Raw genomic sequence first — 23,716 nt, 5'->3', positions numbered from 1 at the left:
GAGGTATTGGTGGAAAGGCAGACGAGCTGAGAGCATGGATTAACACATGGAATTATGACATTATGGCCATTAGTGAAACTTGGTTACAAGGAATGGCAGTTTAATGTTCCGGACTTCCATTGTTTAAGACGTGATAGAATGGGAGAATGAAAGGGGATGAGGGGCATTGCTCAGCAGGGAAAATATCACAGCTGTGCTCAGACAGGATAGACCAGAGGGCTCGTCTACTGAGGCTATATGGGTGGAACTGAGGAACGGAAAAGGTATGACCACACTCATGGGGTTGTATTATAAACCATCCAAAAGAGAGCAGACAACTGCAGGAAACAGTTGTGATCCCAGGAGATTTTAACTTCCCACATATTGATTGGGACTCGCATATTGCAAAAGGGCTTGATGTTTTGGAGTTTGTCAAATGTGTTCAGGAAAGTTTTTGGAAATTAATATATAGAGGAACCAACAAGTGTGCAATACTGAATCTCCTATTAGGGAACAAGACAGGACAGGTGACAGAAGTATGTGTAGGCGAACATTTTATGTCCAGTGATCATAATGACATTAGTTTTAAGTTAATTATGGAGAAGGATAGGTCTGGGCTTCGGGTTGAGATTCTAAACTGGAGAAAGGCCAATCTTGAGGAAATAAGAAAGGATCTAGAATGTGTGGATTGGGATAAATTGTTTTACGGAAAGGATGTCCTAGGTAAGTGGAAGACCTTCAAGGGTGAAATTTTGAAATTAAAGAGTTTGTATGTTCCTGTGAGAAAGTCAAAGTAAACAGGCATAGAGAACGTTGGTTTTCGAGGGATATAGAGGATCTGGTTCAAAAGCAGGTGGTGGGTGTGGGGTGGGGGGGTGGTATATAGCAGATATAAGCAACATGGAGCAAATAAAGTACTTGAGTACAAATAATTGGTCCCCTGGTTGTGTTAGCACTGAGGACTGGAGAACACTGTTTAATCAGGTTGTACTTTTACAAGCAAACGACAATAAACTTGATGACTTCACTTGACATTGGCTAGACAGGAGAAGCCAGAAAGTGGTAGTGAATGATTGCTTCTCAGACTGGAGGCTTGTGATTGGTGTGCCTCAGGGATTGGTGCTGGGACCATTATTGTTTATCATCTATATCAATAATTTGGATGTTAATGTGATAAATTGGATCAGATTTCAAAGCTTGCATAAGGATCTGAACCAGTTAGAAAATGGGCTGAAAATGGCAAATAGAATTTAATGCAAACAAGTGTGAGGTGTTGCATTTTGGAAGGATAAACCAAAGGACATATTTGGTAACTGAGGAGTGTGGTAGAACAGAGGGATCTGGGAATACAGATAGATAATTCCCTGAAAGTGACATGCAGACAGATAGGGTTGCATTTTTGGCATATTAGCCTTCATAAATCAAAGTATTGAGTATAAGTCTTGGCGTGTTATGGTAAAGTTGTATAAGACATTAGTGAGGCCAAATTTGGAGTATTGTATGCAGTTTTGGACACTTAACTACAGGAAAAATATCAATAAGGTTGAAAGAGTGCAGAGAAGATTTACTAGGATGTTGCCCGGACTTCATGAACTGAGTTACAGGGAAAGGTTAAACAGGTTAGTACTTTATTCCCTGGAGCGTAGAAGAATGAGGGGAGGTTAGACAGAGGTATTTAAAATTATGAGGGGGATAGACAAGAGTAAATGAAGGTAGGCTTTTTCCACTGAGAGTAGTGAGATACAAACCAGACGACCTAGGTTAAGGGTGAAAGGGGAAAAGTTTAGGGGGAGCTTCTTCACCCAGAGAGTGGTGGGACTGTGGAATGAGCTGCTATCCGAAGTGGCGAATGTGGCCTGAATGTTATCATTTAATAAGAATTTGGATAGACACATGGATGGAAGGATTATGCAGGGCTATGGTCAGTGGGACTAGGTAGAATAATAGTTCAGCGTAAACTAGATGGGCCAAAGAGCCTGTATCTGTGCTGTATTATTCTATGGTTCTATTTTGCTCTCTCCATGAATATTTTCACGTAGCATTTTTTTAGCTGTATTTTCCATATCCAGTTTTAAATATGCTATAAATTGCATGCATCCCCCTTGTATACTCTAATGCCCTGACAACTTTATTTTCCAACTCAGCACTTACCTTGGCCCCACATTACATTGAAATCTTCTTTAAAGTTAGCATGTTAAAAAAATTTAATCATAAAAGCTATCTACCTATAACCTTCACAGTACTGAACACCTTTTCCCTTGAACATTTAATCAGCATCCAACATTTAACAATTTTCCCTGTTTGTCCTCCGCTACCTTCTACCTTCTCACATCGACACACCCTGAACTCCATTTGAATTTTAAAATGTACATGTACAGCATAGTTACAGGCCCTTCCAATCCACAAGCCTACCATGCCCAATTACACCCAATTTATGTACAGCCTCTCTGTTTCTGAACGCTGAGAGGAAACCCACGCAGACACAGGGAGAATGTACAAGCTCTTTGCAGACAGCGACAGTTTCAAACACGGGTCACTGTAATAGTGTGGCACTAACTGCTACACTAATCGTGCCACCCATGAATTCAAGACAAGCAAAGAAGCAGTTACAAAGAAATTGCATGATTCATATATCACCTTTTTTTTAAATTCTCAGTGCTACAGAAATTCTTTAAATTGAAAGGTTGTTGAAGTTTACTCATTTTAAATCTTTGAGTGGGTAGATAAGACATCAGAAAACATGGTTGTTGGGTGGAAAAATGGCCAAAGAACAATCTTTTTGAATGGCAAAGCAGCCCTGAGGAGCCATTTATGTCAATTTCTTATGTCAATTAATGCAAAGTTTATGTTTCAGTACTAAAAGGAGCAATTGAAAATTGAATGGTCTTTCCATTCAAGTATTTGGGCAATTCATTTGATATTAATTCTCAAGCATCTTTCTTGATATTTAGTTTGAATATCTTAAACATAAAAATGATAAATGAGATGGAAGATAAAATAAGAATTATTCTTTTTTCTTTTCATTTTTTATTTCTGGGAAGCTATTTTAAATGTGGTTAATTAATCAATTAAATTTTATGTATTAAGTGTACGAAGGGAGTTTTAAGAAGTGGGAAGTGCTGATCGCTGCAGGATTGTGTGTTTTTGTAACTTTGGAGAGAGGTAGTGTTAAATTGTTAAACAACACTTACTGGGAAGGTTTTCATATATATCAATATAGTTATAAATATGGGAGTATATATTTTTATTTTTGCTTGTATTTTTCTCTTTATCTAGATGCTGGAGGAGATGCACATGAAATATTATTTATTAGAATTAGAGGGGACTTTGGGGGATGAGGGTAATCGATTAAGTTTTATCAAGATGAGCATGGTAATGAAGTTTGTAAATTTTAATGTTAATGGGTTAAACGGGTAAATAAAAAGAAAGAGTTTTAACATATATTAAGAAAATGGGAATTGATGTGACCTTTCTTCCAGAAATGCACTTAACTGAAAAAGAACATTTGAAATTAAAAAAGGATTGGTTTGGACATGTACTGTCTTCTTCATTTAATTCTAAAAGAGGTGTGGCAATTTTGATTAAAAAAATAATAATCTTCCAATTAAAATTCAAAATGTCATGATAGATCCAGCAGGGAGATATGTAGTGATACACTGCCAAATATTTTCTGAATTGTGGACTCTTGTAAATCTGTATACTCCAAATACTGATGATGAGAAGTTGATACAAGATTCATTTCTTAATCAAGCAAAGGCAAATGAGAATATTTTAATAGGCAAAGACTTTAATTTTGTTTAGATCCATCATTAGATAAAACAACCTGAGTAACAATGAGAAAAAAGCCAGCTAATGCTACATTAGTTTTGATAAAAGATTTGAATTTAATAGATATATGGAGCAGGATTCATCCAAGAGAGAAAGGTTATTCATTTTATTCGAGTAGGTATGGTTCTTATTCTAGAATTGATTTATTTTTGATTTTGGCACAAATGCAAGCTAGAATTCTTGAAGCTGATTGTAAAGCAATCCAATATTTATGCAACTGGGCAATGGAGATCCATACTCTCCCAGAATAATTTTCGATGGTAACAATTGCAGTGATTCCTAAAAAGGATATATCCCTGCTGGATCTATCATGACATTTTGAAGTTTAATTGGAAGATTTTTTTTTAAATCAAAATTGCCACACCTCTTGTCTTAGAATTAAATGAAGAAGACACTACATGTCCAAACCAATCCCTTTTTAATTTCAAATGTTCTTTTTCAGTTAAGTGTGTTTCTGGAAGAAAGGTCACATCAATTCCCATTTTTAAAATATATGTTAAAACCCTCATATTATAGATCCATTTCATTACTAAATGCAGATTATAAAATTGTTGCCATAATTTTGCTAAATAGATTGGCTAAATTCCTGCCTAAATTAATAAATATGGATCAACAGGTTTTGTTTTAAAAAAAGGGACAGTTGTCGGAAAATGTAGCAGATATGAGTGTTGCAGTGGCTTAAGATGCAGAAAAAAAGTATTTGATTGATTGGAATGGAATTTTTTGTTTAAGATATTAGAAAAATTTTGATTTGGATTGAATTTTGTAAATTGGATTAGGGCATTATATAATAATCCTAAAGCTACAGTAGTGACCAATGGACAAATATCTGCACTGTTTCAATTATCTAGATTAAGTAGACAAGAATGCCCTTTATCCCCATCTTTGTTTATTTTAGCAATAGAACTTCTTGCTCAAGCAATTTGAAGAAATTTGGAAATTAAAGGATGCAGGTTAGGTCAAAAAGAACATTAAATTAATTTATTTGCAGGTGATGTTTTAATATATTTGACTCAACCCTGAGACATCTTTACAAAAATTATATGTTCAACTGGAAGAATATGGGAAAGTTCTGGGTTATAAAATAAATAGGGATTAAAGTGAAATTATGCTAATTAACAGAAGGTGATTATACTTAATGTCAAATGGATACTCAGTTTAAATGGCCAAAGAGGGTATTAAATAATTAGGTATCCGTACAGATAATAATTTGAAAAATTTATATTAATTGAATTATTCTCTATTACTTAAAAAGATTGGGGAAGATGTTTTTAAATGGATGAATTTACCTTTAACTTTGGTGGGAAGGGTTATTTGAATTAAGATGAATATATTTTCATGAATACAATATCTTTCCCAAACATTATTTATTTTAATACCTCAAAAACATTTTCAAGAAAATATGTAAGGAAATTCCTTTGGAAAGGTAAAATGTCAAGAGTTTCTTTCGAGCAGTTAACATGGACATATGAATTCGGAGGTCTACAACTTCCTAATTTTAAAAATTGTTATCAAGCGGCTCAAATGAAATTTCTTGCTTCTTTCTTTGAGAGGGAAAATTTGGCATGTGTTAAAATACAATTGAATAAAATAAGAGAGAAAAACAGAAGAATTTATATATAAATGGGAAATGAAATTAATGGTTATGATAAAGATGCACCATTATTGAAATATTTGATTAATATATGGAATGAAATAAATTAAACTGATGTAAGAGGGGGATTACACCTAAAAACCCTTTGATTCAAAATCCTCATATCTATTTCAAAGGATAATCAATTTTTGGATAGTTGATTTTGTAAGGGGATTATAAATGAAAGGGGTCAATTAATGTCATTTGACCAATTGAGAAATAAATATGGCATAACTCATGACACTTTTTTTGTTATTTTCAACTAAGAGCATTTTTTTTATTTTATTTTTTTATTTTTCACACTATGAACCATACTGACCAAACTACACACAAACATTTCCCTCTTGAATATACACAGTGTCATTTTCTCCCCTTTTCCCCCCTCCCTTCCCTCTCTCCTTCACCCCCCCCCCCACCCACTCAACATTCAACATATACGATACATTAAACCCATTAAATAATGTCGTCACACAATGAAATTAAACAATGTCGTCACACAATGAAAATAAACAAGAAACTTGTGTCTTCTACTTTTACATACTGGGTCAGTTCATTTCGTCTTCTTCTCCTTCTGTCATTTTAGGTGGTGGAGGTCCACGGTCGGACTTCTCTGTTGTGTTCCATGTACGGTTCCCAAATTTGTTCGAATACCGTGATGTTATTTCTTAAATTATATGTTATTTTTTCCAATGGAATACATTTATTCATTTCTATGTACCATTGCTGTATTCTCAGGCTATCTTCTAATTTCCAGGTTGACATAATACATTTTTTTGCTACAGTTAAAATAAATGGAACCCAACAGTATCAGACAGATGTTTTCACTGCAAGAAGGAAACGGGAACAACAGTACATGCAATTTGGGCATGTGAGAAAGTGGAAAAGTTTTGGGAAGATCTAAACCAGGTATTAAATAAAATGACAAAAAGCAACATACCAAAAAATCCAGAGATCTTTCTTTGAAGTAATATAAGAAGTAAAGAACTTGGATTCGATTTGGATGGAGTACAAAAAAGATTTATTATGATAGCCTTAGCTGTAGCAAAAAAATGTATTATGTCAACCTGGAAATTAAAAAATAGCCTGAGAATACAGCAATGGTACATAGAAATGAACTAAGAGTATATTGAGGGATAAGTTAAGTCCATGCATGTTGTTGCCTAGCTGTGCCGAAGTAGAACTACTTATAAGAAGAGGAATTGTTAAAAAGTTTACTTCGATCATATATAATTTACTACAAGTAGGAACTTTTAAACAAAGGTGGGAACTAGATCTGAATCTTACAATTGATGAGCAAATATGGGCAGATTTATGTAAGGATTCTATGACCAATAAATACTATCAATGTAAGATATAGATTAGTTCAATATAATTTTTTACACAAGTTGTATCTTACACCACAGAAATTCAATAGAATTAAATCAAATCTATTGGATCATGTTTTAGGTGTGGTGAAGATGTAGGAACTTCCTTGTATTCAATTTAGCTTTGTCCTAAAGTAAGATTTTTTTTGGTTAGATTTAAAAAATATTTTGGAATAAGTTATAGGAGTTGTTTTACTGCAAAATCCAGATTTGTTTATATAAGTAAATATTAAAACTATCAATGTATTAACTGAAATTTGTTAAAGTAGTATTAGCAGTGGCAAGGAAATGTATTTCAATTGCTTGGAAATCAGACATATTTTTAGGCATGCAGAAACTCTAAGTTGTATTCCTTTGGAAAAAAAAAATTAACATATAGCTTGAGAAATAAATACTGGGTTTTTTTTTGCAAATTTGTTGCCTATGTACCCAAATTTTGGGCTTAAATTTGTTATAATATCCTTTCTGTCTTTCTAGACCTGCAAGATCCTCCTCCATATGGTAGTGAAGATTTTTATTTACGTGTTTTAGACAACATCTCTGTGCAATCTTGAATTTTTTTTTTCCTTTTCTTTCTTTTTTTTCTATTTTTATATAGTTATATCTTTTACATTGACTATGTTTTTTTGTGGGAGGGGTTTTGGGAGGGGCTGAATACCATCATGTATGTGAATTTTGATTTTTTTTTACAATTTGTATCACTGTATTAATTTAGATGACTGCATAAATGGAAACAAATTTAAATAGTCAAAAAAACACCTCAGATCAGCACAGGGCACCTCAAGGCAGCGTGCTTCGGGCCATGTTCTATTCCCTACATATTCATGATTACATAACCAAGTTTGGCTCCAACACAATCTATAAATTCACTGTCAATACCCACTATTATTGGCCAAATAACTGGAAATGTTGAATCAGAATACAGGATGGAGAATTTGGTGTGTGGTGCAGGAACAACAAAGTTTCTCAACATCACCAAGACCAAGGAGCTTATGGATGACTTTTAGGATGGGGTGGCCATAGAAGCAGTGGTGGAGAGGGCCAGTCCCTTCAAATTCCTGGGATCCCTCATCTCAGGGACCTCTCCTGCAGTCAGCACATTGAAGCATCTGTGAAGAGGCCACACCAATATATCTACCTTTTAAAAAGTCGAGAAGATTTGGCATGCCCTTGAATACTCTATCAAACCTCAACAGGTATACTGTCTGGTTGCATCACTGCCTTGGTTGGTAATTTTAATGCCCAAGAATGCAGATAACTGCAGAAGGTAGCAAACCAAGTCCATCATGGGCACTGACCTCGCATCCATTGCAGACATCTGTGAAGCATTGGCTCAAGAACCCAGCCAACATCATAATGGACCCACATCACCCTGGTCACAGAAACTTCTCAGCCTAAAGCCCAGAAACTCTTGTTTTAAGATCAATTATCGAATTGTTATCAGGCTCTTGAATTTACCCTTACTCCCCTGAACAAAAACTAAACTGAGACTGCAAAAAAAAACCCTGTCTGCACAATCAAAATACCATTTATTTTTCTTTCACTAACTTTAACTGAAGATTTATTATCTTTTATATTTATTTATTTCCATTCTGGGATTATTAAAATTTTTATTGCTTTAGATATATACACACCTATTTGGTTGGAGCAAAGAAGAATATCAGTGCATATGTAAATTTTACTTCCTTTGGCTTGGTTTCGCGGACGAAGATTTATGGAGGGGGTAAATTTCCACGTCAGCTGCAGGCTCGTTTGTGGCTGACAAGTCCGATGCGGGACAGGCAGACACGGTTGCAGCGGCTGCAGGGGAAAATTGGTTGGTTGGGGTTGGGTGTTGGGTTTTTCCTCCTTTGCCTTTTGTCAGTGAGGTGGGCTCTGCGGTATGAATATCAATTTTGCTTTAAAAACAGCATTTCACAAATATCTGGTTTATGAAGCTTAGATCACAGAGACAGCTTAGACAAAATTAGTTTATACACTTACTTTATGAAGTTGTGCAGCAAAAAAACTGCCCCCTTGGGCCTTTGTATCTATATGGATCTTTTGCCCATCTTCATAATTTATTGGAATCCAGAAAGTCAAGGTGTTATTTGTTTATTCAGGGGAAATGGTGGAAAGTAATATTTTCTTTGGTTGAAAATTGCTGAAATTCATAGCTAGGCCTTTCAGGAGTGAAGTTAGGAACCATTCCTAAATGCTTAGAATGGTGGAACTTAACAAGAAATCTGCAGATGCTGAGGTCTAGTGCAGTACATAAAAGCACTGGGGATACTCAGCATCCATTGAAAGCAAAAAGAAGTCAATGTTTTGGGCCTGCATCTTACTTCAGGAGTCCCAACAATAAGGCAGATGTCCAAATAAAAAAGGAGTGCATCAGAACAAGAGGAGCACAGGCTAGTAGGATATAGGTAGATGCAGGTGGAGAGGGAAGAACAGAAAGCAGCTGAGAAGTGATGTGAGAGAGGGCAGAGGGCTAAGAAGGTAGTTTTGGGAAAGGAGAATGAAGAGAAGTGGGAGCTGGTCCAACCACCCCAATGTAGAGGGGGCCACATCGAGCAACGTTCTGGCCCAAAATGTTGACCATTCTTTTCATCCCACTGATGCTGCTTGACCTGTTGACTTCCTCCACCAGAGGGTTGAGGGAAAGAGAGAGACTGGGGGGGGGGGGGGGGGGGAAGGGGAGGAGATGATGTTAACAGAATTGAAGATCAATATTGATGCTATCTGGTTGGAGACTACCAAAGCAGAATGTTACGTGTTGTTCATCCATTTTGCAAATGGTCTCAACTTGGTAGTGCATGAGGCCATGGACAGACGTGTCAGTATGGCAATAGAGTGTGAATTGAAGTGGTTGGTCACTGGAAGGTCCTTGATGTGGCATACAGAGCAAAGGTGATGAACAAAGCAATTCCCAATCTGCATCCAGTCACCCAATGATCCACATCGGAAGCAACATCCAGCTGAATACGTTGTCCATGTCTTTTTCACCTACCGATACTGCTTGACCTGCTGAGTTCTTACAGTAGACGTGTTGCTTCAGATTTGAGAATCTGAGGTCTCCTGTGGGTTTTGAATTGGCTTACAATAATACCTACTCTACAGAGAAAATATTTCAAAGCATTTACAATGTTGAGATCATTCTGACAAGTATCATTATCAAATAAATGGAAGAACTTTTCCAAAATATGTACAGTATACCCACCCATTCCCTTGTCCTTGTTTCGAGGACGTACCTGGAAGTGTAATTCAGTGAAAACTGACCACATTTCAGCTCATGAGTTCTTACATTGGTTGTTACATTTGCCAGAATTACCTTGCACTTTTGAGCTTCCCATTCTTTGATTAAGAAGCTCTTTCATTTTCTTTCAATGTTCCTCATTCCCTTCCCCTCATTCAATTTTCCAGCCCCAACTAGGGAAATACGAGCCAGGGTAAAACATGAAAGTCTTCAGACACTGTGGTTGAAGTAAAAACACAATGATGGAGAAACTCAGCAGGTCAAACAGTGTCCTTTATGTAAGCAAAGTATTTTTGGCTTGAGCCCCTTCATCATACCTTTATTTTAATTTTTTTTTAACTAAAAGCCAGACTGACACCAGCCACAGCTGTATCCCTTAAGCTACCTAAAAAAAAAATACATTTATATTTGAAATTTTAAACTATGAGAATGGAAAGGAAATATTTACATTTACCTACACATTACAAAGATCAACAGGGTTCAGAGGTCAGAGGGATGTAATTGGTCAGATGGGGAGCACGAGCTCATGGGCCAGATACTGTGTTGTATCTCTAAATTATATCTTTATCCATTTCCCACATATAAAAGACCCACTTCAGAATCCCCAAAAGAAATTATCCCAACCAATACTTAACCCTCAATTAACATCACTTAAATTGATCATCTGGTTATTATTGCAAAACTGCTTAAAGTACCTTATTCTACAAAACCTGACAACTGAATTTCTTATATTAGTGGCTTATTTGTACTGAATGAAATGAATCTTGATTTCATGAAGATGTGTCAATCTGCTATCCCTGTAGAAATACAAGGATTAAAGTTTTAAATTTAAGATGCAAAAGTAGAGCAGTGAGCATTGAGGATAATGAGTGAATGGGGGATTGTGCAATATTTATGTAAGTATTGGGACTAGTGAAATAGAGAATTTAGAAAAATAAATATTTTAAATGCTTGATTTGGTGTGTCCAAATATTATCCAATATCATTAGCTGCAGGACTATTTCATATCACTGCTGCTGAATACCCGGTTTTACCCTCCAACTGATGGCCACTCGCTTGGAGAAGAGAAATCCATGCCATAAATTAGATCTCTGTGTGCAATCTTCCATTTGATCCATGGCAATGTTTTAATTGTAGCCCTGTGTATATAATCAATAAAGGTATAATCCATCAAACCAACATTGAGTGTGCAGGTGACAGATTGCTTTTCAAGATATGGTCTCACTTTCACTCTTCATGACCGTGCCTTTAGGTTAAAGCTGACAGGATCACCAGCTATTTTCCCCGGAGTGCAGGAGGCAAAAGGAGGAGGGATGGAAAAAAAACTGAAGAGGTTTATTAAATCATGAGGAATAAAGTAAATAGGCTGAGGATTATTTTTAACCAGAGTGGAGGAATTTTAAACTAGAGGGCACAAATTGAATGTGGGGGGGGGGGGGGGGGGGGAATATAAAAGGGACCTGAGGGGCACTTTCTTCACATGGAGGATGAACCAGCTGCCAGAGGAAGTGATGATTGTAAAATTCAAAAGACGTTTAGACAGGTACTTGGAGAGGAAAGGTTTGGAGGGATAAAGGCCAAATCAAGGGGAGTGGGACAAGCTAGGTCGGTCTGGGCCTGTTTGCTTGCTGTAGAATTCTTTGAGTCCATCCATTTCCAAGTACTTTTTCCCATTGCCCTCTCTCTTGAACATCCATGGAATTTAACTCAGGTCAGAAGAAGCCTTTCTAATGAAGTGGTTCTGGTCTGTATTAAACAATGCATTGACCATGCCCAGGAGTGTATCACCCTATTCTCAACGGCTCTGAAGTATGCGACCTAGAATGGGCGATATGGTGTCCAGATTTGTTTGGGCATTATATTAAAAGATAAACCTCTTCCTCGCCCTTAGTATTAAAAATGTAGTTAGTCTCCACATGCAAATAGAAACTAAAATATAAACTGAAGGCTCATTTTTTTAAAAAAACGGAGAAATCCTATTTTCTGAACCTCTACCATATTTTCATCTCTTTATTTCTCAATGTTTCCGAACGATTGCCAAGCCGTTCCCATCCGCACCGCGAATGTAATCGGTTCCCCGATTGCCTGGGTCTCCGAAGTGGCAGACGACCTGTGATCCAGCCACAGTTTGTCGCGGATTTCTGCCCCAGCTATTTAGTGTGATAATGGCGTTTGATTTCAGTCCACACAAACACCATTGTCACACTCCAGAGCTCTCGCAGAAGTGAAACAATCTGTTTCTTTTTTTGGTGGTTTCATCCACTGAGGGGTCCTGGAAAAACGAAGCAAAGCAGTAGTAGAAGAAAGGGTGGCAAAATATGCCTCGTACATTTTAATTCATTAACATCAGTATCTAGACACACAACTCAACTACGAAGATAAATAACTACAATGGAGTTATAGTAAACGGATTCGAGTAAATAAATTAGTTTGCGGGCGTATTCCTTGGTGAATGATGGTGTTCATGGGACACTGTCGAGGGAATAGAAACCTTTACTCATTTTTTGAAAACCACTGCATCTGCAGATTTCTTGATAATTCCCTGTCGAGGGAATAGAAAAGTCAAAATATTCTGCTAGGCATTAAACTCAAACAACTCATGCAAGTTCATCCAACTTCTTGTCAACTCCCCGACCACGTTGCGGGACCGTTTCTAACGTTCAGATACTGACCTGAAGGGAAAGGCAACGCTCTCATGTTGCTCTCTGCTGGGAACACATTCACTCCATCCCACGGAGAGGTTCGCGCATGACGGGCCCTTGGGAGAGGGGCGAGAACCCTGCTTCTTGCCGTTTGGAAGCTGAAATCCGGTTCCCTCTCTTTATGTGCTCGGCCGATTTGAGCAAACAGTTTATTCCTTTCTGATACGTCACGTTGGAGTATTGATCATCCTTGAGCTGGTCGTTGTTTCAGTTCCTTTGCGTCCACCAAGCCCCACACCAAAGGCGAGCCGTTTCCGTCCAGGAGTGAGCTCGACTCCGGTGAAATGTCCCCCACGTCTGATGAACCAACATTTCAGGTTGATGTCTGAATCACGTTCGGCGTTGATGCCCGTCTACTCGGAAATTCGCGACTCTGCCTTCTTTCCCCCTGCACCGAGTCCCATTTCGAAGGAGCGAGCGAGTCCCCCCCCAACACCCCCACCCACCCCCCCCAACACCCCCACCCACCCCCCCCAACACCCCCACCCTCCCCCCAACACCCCCCACCCACCCCCCCAACACCCCCCACCCACCCCCCAACACCCCCCACCCCCCCACCCCATCCACCCCCCCAACACCCCCACCCACCCCCCCAACACCCCCACCCACCCCCCCAACACCCCCACCCACCCCCCCCAACACCCCCACCCACCCCCCACCCTCCCCCCCAACACCCCCACCCACCCCCCCAACACCCCCCACCCACCCCATCCACCCCCCCAACACCCCCACCCACCCCCCCAACACCCCCCAACACCCCCCCAACACCCCCACCCACCCCCCCAACACCCCCACCCACCCCCCACCCTCCCCCCCAACACCCCCACCCACCCCCCCAACACCCCCCACCCACCCCCCCAACACCCCCCACCCACCCCCCAACACCCCCACCCACCCCCCCCAACACCCCCCACCCAATACCCCCCACCCAGCACCCCCCACCCAACACCCCCCGGCACGGGATGGGGTCAGAATCTGGACCAAACAAAACTGGAACTGCCGGACGGTCTCAGCGGGTCGAGCAGCGTCTGCGGAGGGAGGGAGGGGGGGGGGTGGGGGGAGAAGATCCTGCATCCGTCCCGCCGTTTGATTTGCTTCCTGCAGATACTGTCCAGCACTTCTATACACCCCCCCCCCCCCCCCCAGGGTGCCGCGAAGATGATGTGTTTCGCCGATCATTAGACGAATGTTGGATGGGTGGAACGTGCCGTTGGGATGGATACACAGGTTAGAAGTTATCAATTAGGTAAAGCGACGTGAATTTCACAGCCCATCGGGGGATTGTTACACCGAGATTTGCTTCTGTCTTCGTCGGAGCTCATCGATATTCTTCATGTACTTCGGGTTCTATGAATAAAGCAAATATCGTTTAATTACCTACAACAGCAATAATATGAACCATGTCATCATTGTGTCCTTTCTAATTCACGGATTTGTTTGGGTTTGTGTAGCAAAACAGCCTTGTGTTCTTCCCTTTGTCCCAAGGTATTCCCCCCCTGCCTGGTTTGGTGCCACTTTAGTTCAAGTGTGGAGATGGGAAACCTATTCTGAAAGATCATTTCCCTGCCAATGTATCAGAAAAACCAACCCCACAATCGTTGAGCAGAAATATCCCTCGTCTGATAGGTCTGAATAGCAAAAATGCAGCTCGGAATCTCCGCCTCTGCTGTTAGAATTTTAAAGCCATCTTAATCATTCAGCTTCCTTTAACATCTGACCATAAACCAACTGGTGCAGAAAAAGTTAGCGATCATGAGCGATGGAGCCGATAATATTTTTGAGTGTCTCCTTTTCAAATAACCAGCAATGCGTCACTGCTTTATAGTGATATTATTGAAGTGTCCAGTTCATTGGTTGGGCGAGGATTTTAACAAAGAACTCCGAGATATTCAGAAGAGGATAAGATCATTCATTTACTTGAAAGGAAATGTGCTTTGGTTTGGCACACTTAGTGCAGAGGTGAGGCAATGCTGCTGAGTTGGAGACGTCCTCTTTTGAATGAGTCATTGAATGGAAGCCTATACATTGACCTAGAGGCAGCATGCTCAACCTTTTTCTTTCCACTCACATTGCACCTTAAGTCATCCCTTGGCCATGGGTGCTCAGAAAGGGATTGCTTAAGGTGGGATGTGAGTGAGAAGGGAAGGTTGAGAATCACTGCTCCAGACCCAATTGTTACTGAAATATTTTGCTTGAGAGAAATTGTCATTGGCCCGTTTCCTTTGGAGTTATGAAACGGTGCACATAACGAGTCCATCTGATACGATTAAAAGAGTGGTTTTCAAAAATTTTCTTTCCACCCACATACCACCTTATTAATCACATGGCATAGGGAATACGTAAAGTGGTATGTGAGTGGAAAGAAAAAGGTTGATAACCACTGATAAAGGAAATGAAATCTCTCCAGTATTTCTTCTGCCTGAAATTTATTACACAAACATCACAGCCAATCAGATCGCAATGATTTTCATTCATCTCCAAGCACAGTGGACATCTTCTTCACCGTGCATGAAGTGCAAGAGCAATGCAGGCAGCAGTAACACTTACTGCAGTTCTCAACCACACTAAAGCATTTGACCATCTATTCATACCCTTCTCAAATTCAGGTACCCTCAGAAATTAATTTCCATCTCACATTTGCTTTTTGATAACACGTGAGCCGTAATCTGAACAGGTGGCTGCATAATACACCTAATCAGCATCAAGCAAGGATGCATCATTATTCTGCCATCTTTATCCATTGTTCTCATCACGGCTTTAAGCCTGGAGTGGATCTAATCCACAAGATTAACAGGAAGTTTACTCTGCTGTTATTCCGACTTCATTAGTCAAACACTAATTAGCTCAAGTTTGTCCTTTTTCAACTTGTCATCAACTTATTCTCTGAAAGATTGAGGATGTGTCTTATGTGTAATAGAACAAAGAATTTCACCGACAGGCCTTCTGTGTCAAAATCACAGTGAAACCTGAAATATTAAAAAAAGGCTCTTATAATTCAATGGTTAGAGCACTGATCTTGTAAACCAGGGGTCATGAGTTCGATCTTCGCTGGGGTTTCATTTCATTTCTGTGAGGGGCGCTTGACTCTCTGTCTTCTCTACTCTAGGGCAAAAGTTAAAGAATTTCATGTATGGTACATTCTAAATGTAGTATTACGTAGCAATAATGGAGCCTTTAGATTTAAGATGGACAACTTCTCATTTTTCAGGAGCCAATCTACTCTCACCTCTGGAGTGATAAAGGTTACCAGACAGCAGAGGAAAAGATTCGAGGATGTCCTCAAGGTCTCTTTGAAGAAATGCAGCAGCCTCATTGACTCCTGTGATTCTCACCTATGACCACTCAAAGAGAAGTTCCCTTAGAACTAAAAATTTTGAGAGTGTAAACAGGAGCTCCAGCAAATGGTGGAGCTCACAAACTACACATTCACCTGCCACCTGCTCCATTGTCCATGGGTCCCAAAATTGATCTCACCAGTCACCATGGGGATTGCCCAAGGAAATTTTGCCTAAGGATTCTAAAATGTGTAGGTTGTATGACCCTAGTAAGACAGAGCTCTCAATCTCAAATTAATATTGTTATACCTAGAGTAGTGGTTCTCAACCTTTTTCTTTCCATTCACATACCACTTTAAGTAATTTCTGTGCCATAATTGCTCAGTGATTAGTAAGGGATTGCTTAAGGTGGTATGTGAGTGAGAAGGGAAGGTTGAGAATCACTGCTCTAGACCCATTTGTTACTGAAATATTTTGCATGATAAAAATTTTCATTGGTCCAATTCCTTTGGAGTTATGAAACCGTGCACATAACGAGTCAATTAGGTATGATTAAAACAGTGATTTTCAACCTTTTTTCTTTCTGCGCACATACAACCTTAAGCAATCCCTTACTAATCAGATGGCATAGGGAATACTTAAAGTGGTATGTGAGTGGAAAGAAAATGGTTGAGAACCTCTGACCTAGAGCATAACACAAGCTCCAAGATGAATCTGGGAAAATAGATTAACTCCAGTTTTAGACAGAACAAAGAGGCAAAGAAATCCATGATTTGGTTTTGTTTCAAATTTAGCATGTTGTAGCCCTGAGTAAATGTCGTTTATAAAAATTCAAGTTTCGGCAGTGTATTACATAAGAAGAGATGGAAAACTATATGCTGTTAATTTCCATTAATTTTTAAGATACTAGTTCAAACCTCGGCCAGAGAAATTCTGAGGACACTATGCAAAGCTACAGGGAAAATAGCTGGTGCCATTCATGAGATTTGAATCATCATTAAGTATAGGTGAGGTGCCTGAAGACTGGAGGTGGAAAATGTTATGCCTCTCTTCAAGAAGGGTTGCAGGGAAAAACCTCAGAACTACAGCCCAGTGAGCCTAACATCTGTGGTTGGTAAGTTATCAGAGAGAATTCCAAGGAAGAAGATGTACGTGCACTTGGATAGACAAAGGCTGAGTGGTTTGTAAGTGGAAGATCATGTCTCACAAAATATGATTGAGTGTTTTTGAAGATGTGACCAAGAAACTTGATGAGGTCGGAGCTGTAGATGTTGTATATATAGATTTTAGCAAGGCATTCAATAAGGTTCTGCATGGTAGGTTAAATAGCAAAGGATCCAAGATGAGATAAGAGCATGGATAAAACATTGGCTTCATGGGAGAAAGCAGAAGGTGATGGTGGAAGGTTATTTTTTTTGGTCTGGAATCCTGTAACTAGTGGTGTGCCACATGGTTTGGTGCTGAGCCCATTGTTATTTGTCATGTATCTCACTGATTTTGATGAACATAAGAAATAGGAGGAGTAGGTCATTCAATGTGATCATGGTTGATCTGATGATAGGGTCATCTCTACCTACTTGTCTTGTCCCTTTATCCCTTAATTCACTATAATGTGGAAATCTATCCAACCTTGTTTAAATATATTTACTGAGATTGCCTCCACTGTTTCAATGGGCAGTGAATTCCACTTTGGGAAAAGCAGCTCTTCCTCATCTATGACCTAAATTTACTACTCTGAATCTTGAGGCTACGTCCCCTAGTTTTGATCTCCCTTACTAACGGAAACAACTTACCTACCTTAATCTTAACTATGGCTTAATCTTATCTATATGATCCCCTCTCAGTTTTCTAAGTTCTAGCAAGTGCAGTCCCAGGTGACTCGATCTCTCCTCAAAGGCCAACCCCTTCATCCCTGGAATCAACCTGATGAACATCCTCTGGACCACCTCCAGAGCCAGTACATCCTTCCTCAAGTAAGGAGACCAGAACTGTATGCAGTACTCCAGATGCAGCCTCACCAGTACCTTGTACATTTGCAGCATAACCTACCTGTTCCTAAATTCAATCCCTCTAGCAATGATGGCCAACATTCCATTTGCCTTCTTGATAGCCTGTGAAACTTGCAAACCAACCTTTTGTGATTCATGTGCAAGAATGAAAAGGTACATGGCATGATCAGCATGTTTGCAGATACTAAGTTATATGGTATTGTAGATAGCGAAGACGGTGCCAAAGATTACAGCAGGACCTTGATTGTTTTGGCAGTTGGCCAGAGGAATGGCTGATGGAATTTAATATAAGAAATGTGAAGTATTGCATTTTGGTCGATCTAATGTGGGTTGGAACTATACAGTGGATAGTATGGATCTGGGGAATGCTGTAGATCAAAGGGATCTTGGAGTAGAGGTGCATTGTACTTTGAAAGTGGTATCAAGATAGATATGGTGGTAAAAATAGGATTTTTAGTACATGGGCCTTCAGCAATTAGTATTCAAGTTGGAAATCAGGTTGCAGTTGTACAAAACACTGGTGAGGCCCCATTTGGAATACACTATTGTGCTCCAGGAAAGATGTTGTCAAGCTGGAGAAGGTGAAGAGATGATTTATGCAGATGTCGTCAGGACTCAGGGGCCTGAAATATAAGGAGAAGTTGAGTAAGCCAGGTCTTTATTCCTTGGAGTGCATCAGGATGAGGTGTACAAAACATAAGCTGAATAGATAGAAGTGTCAACAGGAGTCTTTTTCCCAGAGTATGGGAAATCAGTAACCAAAGGACATAGGTTTAAGGTGAGGGAGAAGAGATTTAACAAGAGCCTGAGGACTAACGTATTTACACAGAGGGTGGTGAATGTATGTCATGGACTGCTGGAGCAGGAGGTTGAGGTAAGTATTATTGCAATGTTTAAGAAAAATTTGACAGATACATGGATAGCATAGATTGATAGGAATATGGGCCAAATGTTTCAAGTGGGTCTAAAATGGGTAGGACATTTTGCTTGGTCAAAGAATTTGTTTCCATGTTGTATAACAGGTAAATACCTCTTGTAAATCCTGTAAAATCCTGTAAAAGAAAGGTATCAGACACAGCCCAGTACATAATAAGCAAAACTCTCCCCACAATTTACAAAATCTACATAGAACATTACCATCAGACAGCAGCAGCAATCATCAAGGATCCACACTGCCCAGGACATGTTCTGTTCTTGCTTCTGCCACCTGGAAACAAGTATAGGTACCACAAGACTCATACCACCAGGTTCAGGGACATTTACTACCCGTCCAACATCAGACTCCTAAACAACAGGGTCAATCGGAGACTCATTTAAGGACTCTTACTTTACATATTATTTATTTTTGAACCTTTTTGTTCTGCATTGCACATCAATTTGTTGACATTTATTTCTTGTTCACATTTCTTTCTTTTGTGTGACTTAACCTGCTACAAAACAATTATTGTCACATAATACTACATTTAGAATGTAGCACATATGAAATTCTTTAACTTTTGTCTACCGTAAGGCGGACAGAGTCGCCATATTATCCGGTGCCCTTCACAGAAACCTACAGCATGTGGTGTTCCTAAGTAGTCTTCCCTCCAAGTACTAATCAGTTCTCAGCCAGCTTAGCTGCTGAGATCTGACAATTCCAGGCATATTCATGCCATTAGGTGCTGCATGTGTGGTGCTGCAGGAGATGGCAAAGCTTCACTCCAAGATGAACTTAATGCCTTTTACAACTGATTTGACCACAAGAACAAGAAAGAACCACTGTTGAGCACCCCACTGTCCCCTGAATGATCCCCTCCTGTCCACATCTGATAATTACATGCAGACTGCCTTCAGGAGAAAGCATCCGGTCCGTACAGAGTAACCAGCTGAATATTAAAAAGCTGTGTTGATCAATTTACCAATAATTTCATGGATATCTTCAACATCTCACTCCAGCAGGGCTTGGTACCCACCTGTTTCAAACAAGTGTCGATTGTACCATTACTCAAGAAGAGTGTGTAACTGCCTAAATGACTATTGACCAGTGGAACAGTTATGAAGTGTTTTGAAAGGCTGGTGTTGACCCATATCAGCTCCTGTCTGAGCATTTTCATAGCAATAGGTCCATGCAGATTGTTACAAGCCCAGAGGACCCCAAAACCCAGCAGCAATAGATATTCACCAAGACAAATGGTTACTTAAACAAAAGTTGCTTTTAATTATCTTTAAACATGAAAACTGAATCACACTTTATCTTAACTAAGCTAACTTAACCCCCTTCTAATTTTAAGTGTACGTGTATATAATGTATCTAAGTTCAGAAAAGTTCTTTGGTTCACAGTCCAATCTCACTTCTCATTCCTCCAAGTTCACTGGTTGCAGGCAATTCTTTGACTGTGCACAGAATTTAACATTTATAAAGTTCACCAGGCTTTGATGCTTGAAAGGTAAATGGTTACCATTCAAGAAGGTTCTTGTCAGTTTTCAGAGAGAGATTTGTTGTTCCAGGAAAGCCACAACTGATGTACTTCCATCAGTTACCTCAGTGTCTTGCCAAAGAAACTTCCCCTGTCAGGGTTCTCCAGTTGATAACCTCTTTCTTTCATGTCACCACAGAGTTCCTTTTTGTTTCACTTATTCCAAGTGAAACATTAGACAGCCAGTTCTCTCCTCTGGAATGAACCACAAGGGCTTTGACCAGGCCATCTTCCAAAAACGAGTGTTCCAGAATTTCTTAGCCCTTGAGTGAACAAGTGCCATCAGTGTTAAATGGCATTATTTAGTTTTAAGGTCATGACTCTTTCTTCTATACATAAGAGTGAGTTTCTTTCTCTCTCCCCCTTTCTCATTTTTACTTAACAATTGTCTTTAATTTCCATAGCTAACACAATTGGTCCACTTCATTCATAATTAAATGCTCTATGACCTACACAACATATCCACCTCAGATGAAGTGCCCAGAGCCAAGCAGAGTTCTCCAGTTGTGTGCATCAGTTATATCAGCAAAACTCATCAGATTTTGCATTTATCACACTTTGCAGAAACCTTTGGAAATCTGCTACGTGTAATGATTGCAGTTTGTCATACATTTGTCATACATCTTTTTTTCTGAGATAAAGGCTATAAGAACAATGTTAAACATGATAGTATTGCAACTTATGAATGTTTGAAATTGTTCAAATTACTGAATACTAAACTCTGGCTCAGTGGCATCACTCCAGCCCTATTCCACAAAGTTTAGAGCACTGAATCTGGACTATCCATCAGTTCAATAGAGCCAAACCCCATTTGGTGTAGAATGAACACAAAAGGAATCAGGGCACTTCTTGAGGAAAGAATTGTTCTGTTCTTCAGAGTACAGGTCAATAATTATTCTGCACGAAGACAAAAAACAAATGATCTAATTGCCATAATTTAGGTTTTCCCTGACTAAAATTGTCAAAAGTTTCACAAGGATGTTCACGGAACTGAAGGGAGACTGGATTGGCTGGAGCTTATTTTTCCTGGAGTATAGGAGGCTTGAGGGTGTTTTAAAGATTTATAAAATCATGAGGAGGTCACATAAAATGAATGGTCACTGTCTCTGTCCCCAGGGATTGGAAATCTATAATTAGAGGCCATAGATTTAAGGGGAAAATTTAAAGGGGATCTGAGGGCAACTTTTACTTCACAGTGGGTGGAACGGTTGGTGTAGCAATTGGGACTGGACCTGGGTTCGAATTCCGTGCTGTCAGTAAGGAATTTTTATTTTCTCCCCGTGTCTGCGTGAGTTTTCTCCAGGGGCTGTGGTTTCATCCCACCCTTCAAAAGTGTACTGGGGTGTAGGTTAATGGGGTGTAGATTGGATGGCATAGACTCGTAGGGCTGAATTGCCCTGTTACAATGCTCTATCTCTAAATTAATTTTTTTCTTAAAGAAGATGGTGGGTATGTGGAATGTGCTGCCAGAGGTAGTGGTAGAGATGCTCACAATTGCAATGATTAAAAGACATTTAAACATGTACATGGATAGGAAAAGTTCAAGAGGGATACAGTCCAAATGAAGGCAAATAGGACAATCTCAGGGTGGGAACGAGGTGTAGATGAGTTGGGCTGAGAACCTTATTACTGTGTTTCTCCATGACTCTAAGCCCACTCTAACTTTGTAATGAGCACAGATAAATTGCTTCAGATTTCTTTGATATACAAATATTTGGGCTGATTACTTTAATTAAACTTTAAATATAGACATGGAATAAAAAATTGACAAGAAGTATAAGGACTGTTTTTTTTTAGACATATCATGTACCAGAACTTTTGGACATAAGCAAAATTTTCAGCCATGTTTCAAATGATGTTCACTGCTCTTCTGCTAAAGTTATTTGAATGAGCAATAGAAAATTTCCATTAAGATATTCAACCCCTTTCCCTTCACTTTATTTACTAAACTAAAATTCTTCATGTAATTCTTCATAAACAGAGAACTGGAGAGATATCGGACCATGCACTTTGAAACAAGAACCATTGGATAGCAATCCATGATGGGAATCGTGTCTCGTTATCTTGAGCCAAGGGCACTATAATGAATAAATGCAGTTGTAATCACAGCTCAGACCATCACACAAACCAGACGATACGAGTCTCTGGAAAACTGCTAAAATAGTAAAAGTTCCATCCAATTCTGATCACTTTCTCTTCTCACCTATTCCATCAGGCAGAAGATGCATTTTCTTGAAAACACGAACCTCCAGATTCAAGAACAGTTTCTTTCCTACTGTTACTAAACTCCTAGATGAACCTCTCACAGGCAAAAAATACGATGCTGCTCAACCCACTGAGTTCCTTTGGTAGATGGTTTTTGCTCCCTTGGCTGCTGCTTTTTGCATTTGTTATTATGGCGCTACCTGCTGTAGGAGTTGACTTACCTAGATGGCATGTAAAGCAAAGCTTTTTATACTCTTTCTCAGTGAATGTGATAATAAAACAATTAAGCTGCAAGCTCTGCATGATTCATTTTGGATCTGGAACTTGGGATTTTGACGTAGGATAGCTCAGTGAGGTAACTATTTGCGACTTAGCCATTAGGAAAGTAGACAATGAATAATGATCAAATATTTTCATTTGATATACTTCGTGAGGTGTCTAAGAAGATTCAGTATGTCACTGAAAACTCTCATAAACTTCTACAGGTGTACCGTGGAGAGCATTCTGGCTGGGTGCTTCAGGCATCACTGCCTGATATGGAGGCACCAATTCTCAGGACAAGAATAAACTCCAGATGGCTGCGACATCACCGGCACCAGACTTCACTCCATCAAGGACATCTACATGAGACAGTGTTTTAATAAAGAAAAGCAGCTTCTATCCTCAAAGGCCCTCACCCCTCAGGCCATGGCCTCTTCACTTTGCTGCCATCGGGAAAAAGGTACAGGAGCCTAAAGATGAGCACTCAGATTTCTGAATCCTCAATGAACCACTGCCTTACTTTTTGTGCACTATTTTTATAGTAACGTAAGATGGTTATAATATGTATATTTGCCCTATTACGCTGCAGCAAAAACACCGAATTTTATGACTTGTTCATGACCATTAAATTCTGAGTCTGATTCTGAAATATTTATCTGAACTTTATAACCTTCAAAGAGAAGTTTTGAACCATTTTCTTTGACAATTAGCAATGACAGCTGCGACTTTGGCATGTTCCTGAATGGTAAGCAACCATTTCTAAAAT

The 23,716-nt window shown here is 39.4% G+C and overlaps 2 long non-coding RNA genes across 5 annotated transcripts in view; one reads left to right on the top strand and one right to left on the bottom strand.

Moving 5' to 3' along the window:
- Positions 1–12,021: 12,021 nt before the first annotated feature.
- On the bottom strand, positions 12,022–13,150 carry LOC138757141 (uncharacterized). The gene is made up of 2 exons (XR_011353365.1): positions 12,715–13,150; positions 12,022–12,314 (listed from the first exon to the last, which is right to left on the bottom strand). It is a non-coding gene; the product is annotated as an uncharacterized lncRNA (long non-coding RNA).
- Positions 12,905–23,716, top strand: part of LOC138757142 (uncharacterized) — a 74,374-nt gene continuing 63,562 nt past the window's right edge. For 2 of the 4 annotated variants that reach the window (XR_011353367.1, XR_011353366.1), the window contains exons 1-4: positions 12,905–13,061; positions 13,891–13,971; positions 15,953–16,028; positions 23,175–23,410. This is a non-coding gene — a long non-coding RNA (uncharacterized lncRNA). The remainder of the gene's footprint in view (positions 13,062–13,890; positions 13,972–15,952; positions 16,029–23,174; positions 23,411–23,716) is intronic. The other 2 variants (XR_011353369.1, XR_011353368.1) reach the window with 2 other exon arrangements.

The sequence above is a fragment of the Narcine bancroftii genome, chromosome 3 (genome assembly GCF_036971445.1).
Source record: "Narcine bancroftii isolate sNarBan1 chromosome 3, sNarBan1.hap1, whole genome shotgun sequence".
In the NCBI taxonomy this organism is placed as follows: domain Eukaryota; kingdom Metazoa; phylum Chordata; class Chondrichthyes; order Torpediniformes; family Narcinidae; genus Narcine; species Narcine bancroftii.
This window is presented reverse-complemented; position numbering and strand designations above follow the sequence as displayed.